Genomic DNA, 6,970 nt, shown 5'->3' with positions numbered 1-6,970 from the left:
TAAAAATCAAACCAGATCTGAGATTCGAACCATCGGCCGGCCAAGAGACGAAACTTACGAAATTATACAGATTCTAACATCGATCGGTGTTATTTACGTCAATATTCTATTGTCATTCATCAAGGTGAGTCACTTATAAATAAATCTAACGCCAGGCAATGCATGCATAGGTAATTTATGTATACTCTGTGTGTGTGCGTCAGTTTTTTCCTCTTTAAAAAGCCATTTGAATATGTGCGACTTTTCCGTCCCAACGTTGTATCAGTATTACAATCAAACAATCCCCCTGATGCTTCGGGTCATTCGTGACCAACTCGTGTTATTCCGGGACAAGCCGAATGGCGATCTTCTTGCAGGTTACGGAAAGGGGCGAGTGGTGACGGATGGCTTCAGGTGGGAGATGACATCACACTGTCACGTGTTTGGCCGTGTGGAATGAAAGCATGGGGAACATGGCTACAGTGTGTTTGTTTGTTTGTCTGTTTGTTTGTCCCTTGCTCAGTCATTTTTGTTCAATAGGTAAGATATTGGGTGTTGTAGTTTCATGTAGGTTTTCCTTATGCCATAACGGTTTATTCCTATCAACAGGATTTTAATGTGTGTTTTTTAAACAACTGAAATGATTGTATTGTATAAGAAAAAGGATTCTACTTTGAAGGTAGTAAGGCTCAGAGTTGACATTTTGTGTATATTAATTTAACTGTTATGTATTGCAACAATGTTGTAAAACAGTGCATTCATTCTTGCAAATTTAGAAACATTGTGGAAATTAAGTTACTTGTTAAATATTTGTTGATACTTTTGTGGACAGTATTTATGCAAAATACATTTGAATAATACTTTGTTTGTTTGTTGTTTAACACCGCACTCAGCAATATTCCAGCTATATGACGGCTGTCTGCAAATAATCTGGACCATAGTCTGGACCATACATAACAGTCGACTATGGGTTGATGAAGGCCTCCGAGGGCTGCTCAGGATGTTCTAAGCCTGACAAACTTTCAACTCTGGGCCATAACAAAGTGAACTAGTCAATGTAGTACATTGTTTGAGTAGTCCATTGCAAGTGTATTTGGTCTGCTGAGTCCGTTTGTATATTAGTGACAGCCAGTTGAAGGTGATAGGGGTCCAAATGGACACGTAAATGGAAAAGAACGAGTACCGAGAAGTCATCAAGTTTTGTACTTCTGAGAAAAGAACTCCCGAAGAAATTCGTGACCGCATGTCACAAGCGTATACATGTGCACTAGCTATTCCACTGTTAAACGTCGGGCAGCCATGTTTAAAGCTGGGAGAACAAGCCTTGATGGTGACCCTAGGTCTGGACGTCCGTCAACTTCCATCAATGAAGATTATCAAAGCGATAGAAAAACTTATACTGTCCGATGGACGTATCACCATTGCCGAACTTGAGGAAGACACATGTCTAAGCCATGGATCCAGACAGATACGCGTGTCTGCATGACGTGACAAATACGTGTGTCTGTACGACGTGACAGATGCGTGTGTCTGTATGACGCGACAGATACGCGTGTCTGCATGACGTGACAAATACGTGTGTCTGTACGACGTGACAGATGCGTGTCTGTATGACGCGACAGATACGTGTGTCTGTATGACGCGACAGATACGTGTGTCTGTATGACGCGACAGATACGCGTGTCTGCATGACGCGACAGATACGTGTGTCTGTATGACGTGACAGCGATGTGCACATGTATGACGCGACAGATACGCGTGTCTGCATGACGTGACAGCGATGTGTACCTGTATGACGCGACAGATACGCGTGTCTGCATGACGTGACAGCGATGTGCACATGTATGACGCGACAGATACGTGTGTCTTTATGAAGTGTCAGATACGTGTGTCTGGTACGACGTGATAGATACGGGTCTGTACGACCTAACAGATACGTGTGTCTGTATGACGTAACAGAGATACGTGTGCCTGTATGACGTGACAAATACGTGTGTCTGTACGACGTGACAGATGCGTGTGTCTGCATTACGTGACAGACATGTGTGTCGATCTGAATGAAGTGAACAAATGTGCGTCTGTATGACATGACAGATATATACGTGCCTGTATGTTAAGTGACAGACGTGTGTGTCTGTATGACGGAATCGATTTGTATGTATGTATAACGTGACAGAGATACGTGTGTCTGTACTACGGGACAGATATGTCAGGTCTTTTTATCGAAATATCTTGGCGAAATAATTATGCTTCAGCCTCTTGAAAATTGTTGATTAAAACAATATCTGGCCGCTGTCATAAACTAAAATATTTCCGAGAGCGGTGTTACACAACACCAAACAAAAACATCCTGCTTTGTATATTTACAACCTGCCGTTATGCATGTGTACGTGACGGAGATATGTATCTGACTGTGTCTGACCTGGGATCCCCACGAGGTCACACAGCAGGCAATTATATCAGGCATAGAATGAAAGAAACGGAGATTAATTAAGCCGATTAGAATCACTCCTGTTTAGAAGATCCTTAATGATCTTGGAATAACTTACATCCACTCAACACCGCAGTGCCATTTGACTTGATATACCTGTGAAGTGAGTTAATATTTAACGTCACATCGGCGATATTTCAGCCATTTCGTGACGAGATATATCTGTGACACGTCCACACAACTATTCCACTACTACTACTACCACTACTATTATTATTATTATCATTGTTATTATTAAGATGCAAATTATGTAAAATGCAAATGTGTGGTCTTCTTGAGAGAGGGGGGGGGGGGGGGGGGGGGGGGCAGAGAGAGAGGGGGGGGGGGGGCTGAGATACTACGCACACAGACACAGAGGGAGGGAGAGAGCGAAAGAGAGTATGGGAAACATTCATCTAAGTTAATACAGGAAAGAAATTATTTTAGGCGAAGAAGGGAGAGGGAAATTTTCAAATATCTATATAATCAAAACATCTGGTCCTCGAATTATGAAACATATTCCAACTTAAATCATGCATTCAAATATGAACAAAGTTTCGACATCAACGTATTTCCCTTTAATCATAAACACATTCCTGTATGACACGCGGAAAAGTACTTCTATCGCTTCCACGAAATATACCTGCGGGATGGACCGTTTGATATTTCACAACATGCACAGTGAATTCGAAGGCGGAGCTTAAGGCAGGCCTTGCGCAATGCAGCCCGCACGTCGATAGACGTAAACGACCATGCCAGTACAACGTAAATAGCAAGGCTGGCCTATATCTGTATTCATAGCAGGCCATCGGTTTCAGGGACCCTACATTCCATTTCACAGCGCCTCGGATATACTCGCAAAACATGAGCACTGGTAAGTGATCAAATCCGTTGGGTTTGAATATGGACTGGAACAACATTGTAACAGATACGTGTGTCTGCATTACGTGACAGATACGTGTGTCTGGATGAAGTGACAGATACGTGTGTCTTTATGACGTGACAGATACGTATGTCTGGTACGACGTGAAAGATACGGGTCTGTACGACGTGACAGATACGTGTGCCAGATTGAAGTGACAGAGATACGTGTGTCTGAATGAAGTGACAGATACGTGTGTCTGCATTACGTGACAGATACGTGTGCCTGTATGAAGTGACAGATACGTGTGTCTGTATGAAGTGACAGAGATACGTGTGTCTGTATGAAGTGACAGATACGTGTGTCTGTATGAAGTGACAGATACGTGTGTCTAGATGAAGTGACAGATACGTGTGTCTGCATTACGTGACAGATACGTGTGCCTGTATGAAGTGACAGATACGTGTGTCTGTATGAAGTGACAGATACGTGTGTCTAGATGAAGTGACAGATAAGTGTGTCTGCATTACGTGACAAATACGTGTGTCTGCATTACGTGACAGATACGTGTGCCTGTATGAATTGACAGATACGTGTGTCTGTATGAAGTGACAGAGATACGTGTGTCTGTATGAAGTGACAGATACGTGTGTCTGGATGAAGTGACAGAGATACGTGTGCCTGTATGAAGTGACAGATACGTGTGCCTGTATGAAGTGACAGATACGTGTGTCTGTATGACGTGACAGATACGTGTGTCTGTATGACGTGACAGATACGTGTGCCAGTTTGAAGTGACAGATACTTGTGTCTGTATGAAGTGACAGATACGTGTGTCTGGATGAAGTGACAGATACGTGTGTCTGTATGAAGTGACAGATACGTGTGTCTGGATGAAGTGACAGAGATACGTGTGCCTGTATGAAGTGACAGAGATACGTGTGTCTGTATGACGTGACAGATACGTGTGTCTGTATGACGTGACAGATACGTGTGCAAGTTTGAAGTGACAGATACGTGTGTCTGGATGAAGTGACAGATACGTGTGTCTGGATGAAGTGACAGATACGTGTGTCTGTATGAAGTGACAGATACGTGTGTCTGCGTTACGTGACAGATATGTGTGTCTGTATGAAGTGACAGATACGTGTGTCTGTATGAAGTGACAGATACGTGTGTCTGGATGAAGTGACAGATACGTGTGTCTGGATGAAGTGACAGATACGTGTGTCTGCATTACGTGACAGATACGTGTATCTGCATTAATTGACAGATACGTTTGCCTGTATGAAGTGACAGATACGTGTGTCTGCATTACGTGACAGATACGTGTGTCTGTATGAAGTGACAGATACGTGTGTCTGCATTACGTGACAGATACGTGTGTCTGTATGAAGTGACAGATACGTGTGTCTGCATTACGTGACAGATACGTGTGTCTGCATTACGTGACAGATACGTGTGTCTGTATGAAGTGACAGATACGTGTGTCTGTATGAAGTGACAGATACGTGTGTCTGCATTACGTGACAAATACGTGTGTCTGTACGACGTGACAGATGCGTGTGTCTGTATGACGCGACAGATACGCGTGTCTGCATGACGTGACAAATACGTGTGTCTGTACGACGTGACAGATGCGTGTGTCTGTATGACGCGACAGATACGTGTGTCTGTATGACGCGACAGATACGTGTGTCTGTATGACGCGACAGATACGCGTGTCTGCATGACGCGACAGATACGTGTGTCTGTATGACGTGACAGCGATGTGCACATGTATGACGCGACAGATACGCGTGTCTGCATGACGTGACAGCGATGTGTACCTGTATGACGCGACAGATACGCGTGTCTGCATGACGTGACAGCGATGTGCACATGTATGACGCGACAGATACGTGTGTCTTTATGAAGTGTCAGATACGTGTGTCTGGTACGACGTGATAGATACGGGTCTGTACGACCTAACAGATACGTGTGTCTGTATGACGTAACAGAGATACGTGTGCCTGTATGACGTGACAAATACGTGTGTCTGTACGACGTGACAGATGCGTGTGTCTGCATTACGTGACAGACATGTGTGTCGATCTGAATGAAGTGAACAAATGTGCGTCTGTATGACATGACAGATATATACGTGCCTGTATGTTAAGTGACAGACGTGTGTGTCTGTATGACGGAATCGATTTGTATGTATGTATAACGTGACAGAGATACGTGTGTCTGTACTACGGGACAGATATGTCAGGTCTTTTTATCGAAATATCTTGGCGAAATAATTATGCTTCAGCCTCTTGAAAATTGTTGATTAAAACAATATCTGGCCGCTGTCATAAACTAAAATATTTCCGAGAGCGGTGTTACACAACACCAAACAAAAACATCCTGCTTTGTATATTTACAACCTGCCGTTATGCATGTGTACGTGACGGAGATATGTATCTGACTGTGTCTGACCTGGGATCCCCACGAGGTCACACAGCAGGCAATTATATCAGGCATAGAATGAAAGAAACGGAGATTAATTAAGCCGATTAGAATCACTCCTGTTTAGAAGATCCTTAATGATCTTGGAATAACTTACATCCACTCAACACCGCAGTGCCATTTGACTTGATATACCTGTGAAGTGAGTTAATATTTAACGTCACATCGGCGATATTTCAGCCATTTCGTGACGAGATATATCTGTGACACGTCCACACAACTATTCCACTACTACTACTACCACTACTATTATTATTATTAGGGCTCCAAGCCGAAAGGCTGTAGAGCCCTATTGTAATCGTTCGATTTATTATTATTATTATTATTATTTATTATTATTATTATTATTATTATTTATTATTCCGCCGATTTTTGTACCTGCCCTAGCAAAATAACCACTGGCTCGATTTTGTTCAAATTTTGTGTGTGTTTGTAGACCGTTGGGTACTAGTGCCCGCCAAAAACCCAAGGCCGTAGGCCCAAAGGCCAAGGGCAGATTACTGAAAAACAAGTATTTTTTGAAGATATATTTTGCCCTGTTGCTCCACAACCGTTTATCCGTTTACTTTGAAACCTTGCATGTATCTGAGACTTGAGCTGCTTGACATTTTTTGTTCTTTGACTTTGGTCATTGGTCACGTGGTTTGGCATCCATATTGGATTCAAGGTTTTCACAGGGTGTTTTGGGTACCTGTCTTCAAATACTATCTCCTCTGAATCCACTGCATGAAAAGCTTTCAAACTTTCTGAGAATTGTCTCCATACAGAACACAACAAATAGCCATAGCCGTTTTTGGATATCTTTTGTAGTTGCGGCCATATTTGATTTTGATTTTTACCATTTTTTTCACCGAAATTTTACCTTTAAGATCATAGCTTGTAAGGTTCTTAACAGAAACTATTGAAAGTTTGCATGAAGTTTTGAGACTATATGTAGCTCATTTTGTGCTGGGTTGCATACTGAAAGCACCACTGCTTGGTGTGGTATTATTTGATTTAAGTAAAAAAATCAGACTTGAGTACAAATACTGAAGGAAGCGTCTCATAAATCTACCATACACCCCCATTCACTGGCTTTGCATATATCCAAGCGTTCTCCACAGTCTTGTTCTGTATTATGTGTACTACCCTTGACGACCAGGATTAGAATTGGCCTTTTTCAACCG

The sequence above is a fragment of the Haliotis rufescens genome, unplaced genomic scaffold, assembly GCF_023055435.1.
Source record: "Haliotis rufescens isolate VD_foot unplaced genomic scaffold, xgHalRufe1.0.p SCAF_7, whole genome shotgun sequence".
NCBI classification, from domain to species: domain Eukaryota; kingdom Metazoa; phylum Mollusca; class Gastropoda; order Lepetellida; family Haliotidae; genus Haliotis; species Haliotis rufescens.
The sequence above is the reverse complement of the archived record's forward strand: the minus strand, read 5'-3'. Positions refer to the sequence as shown.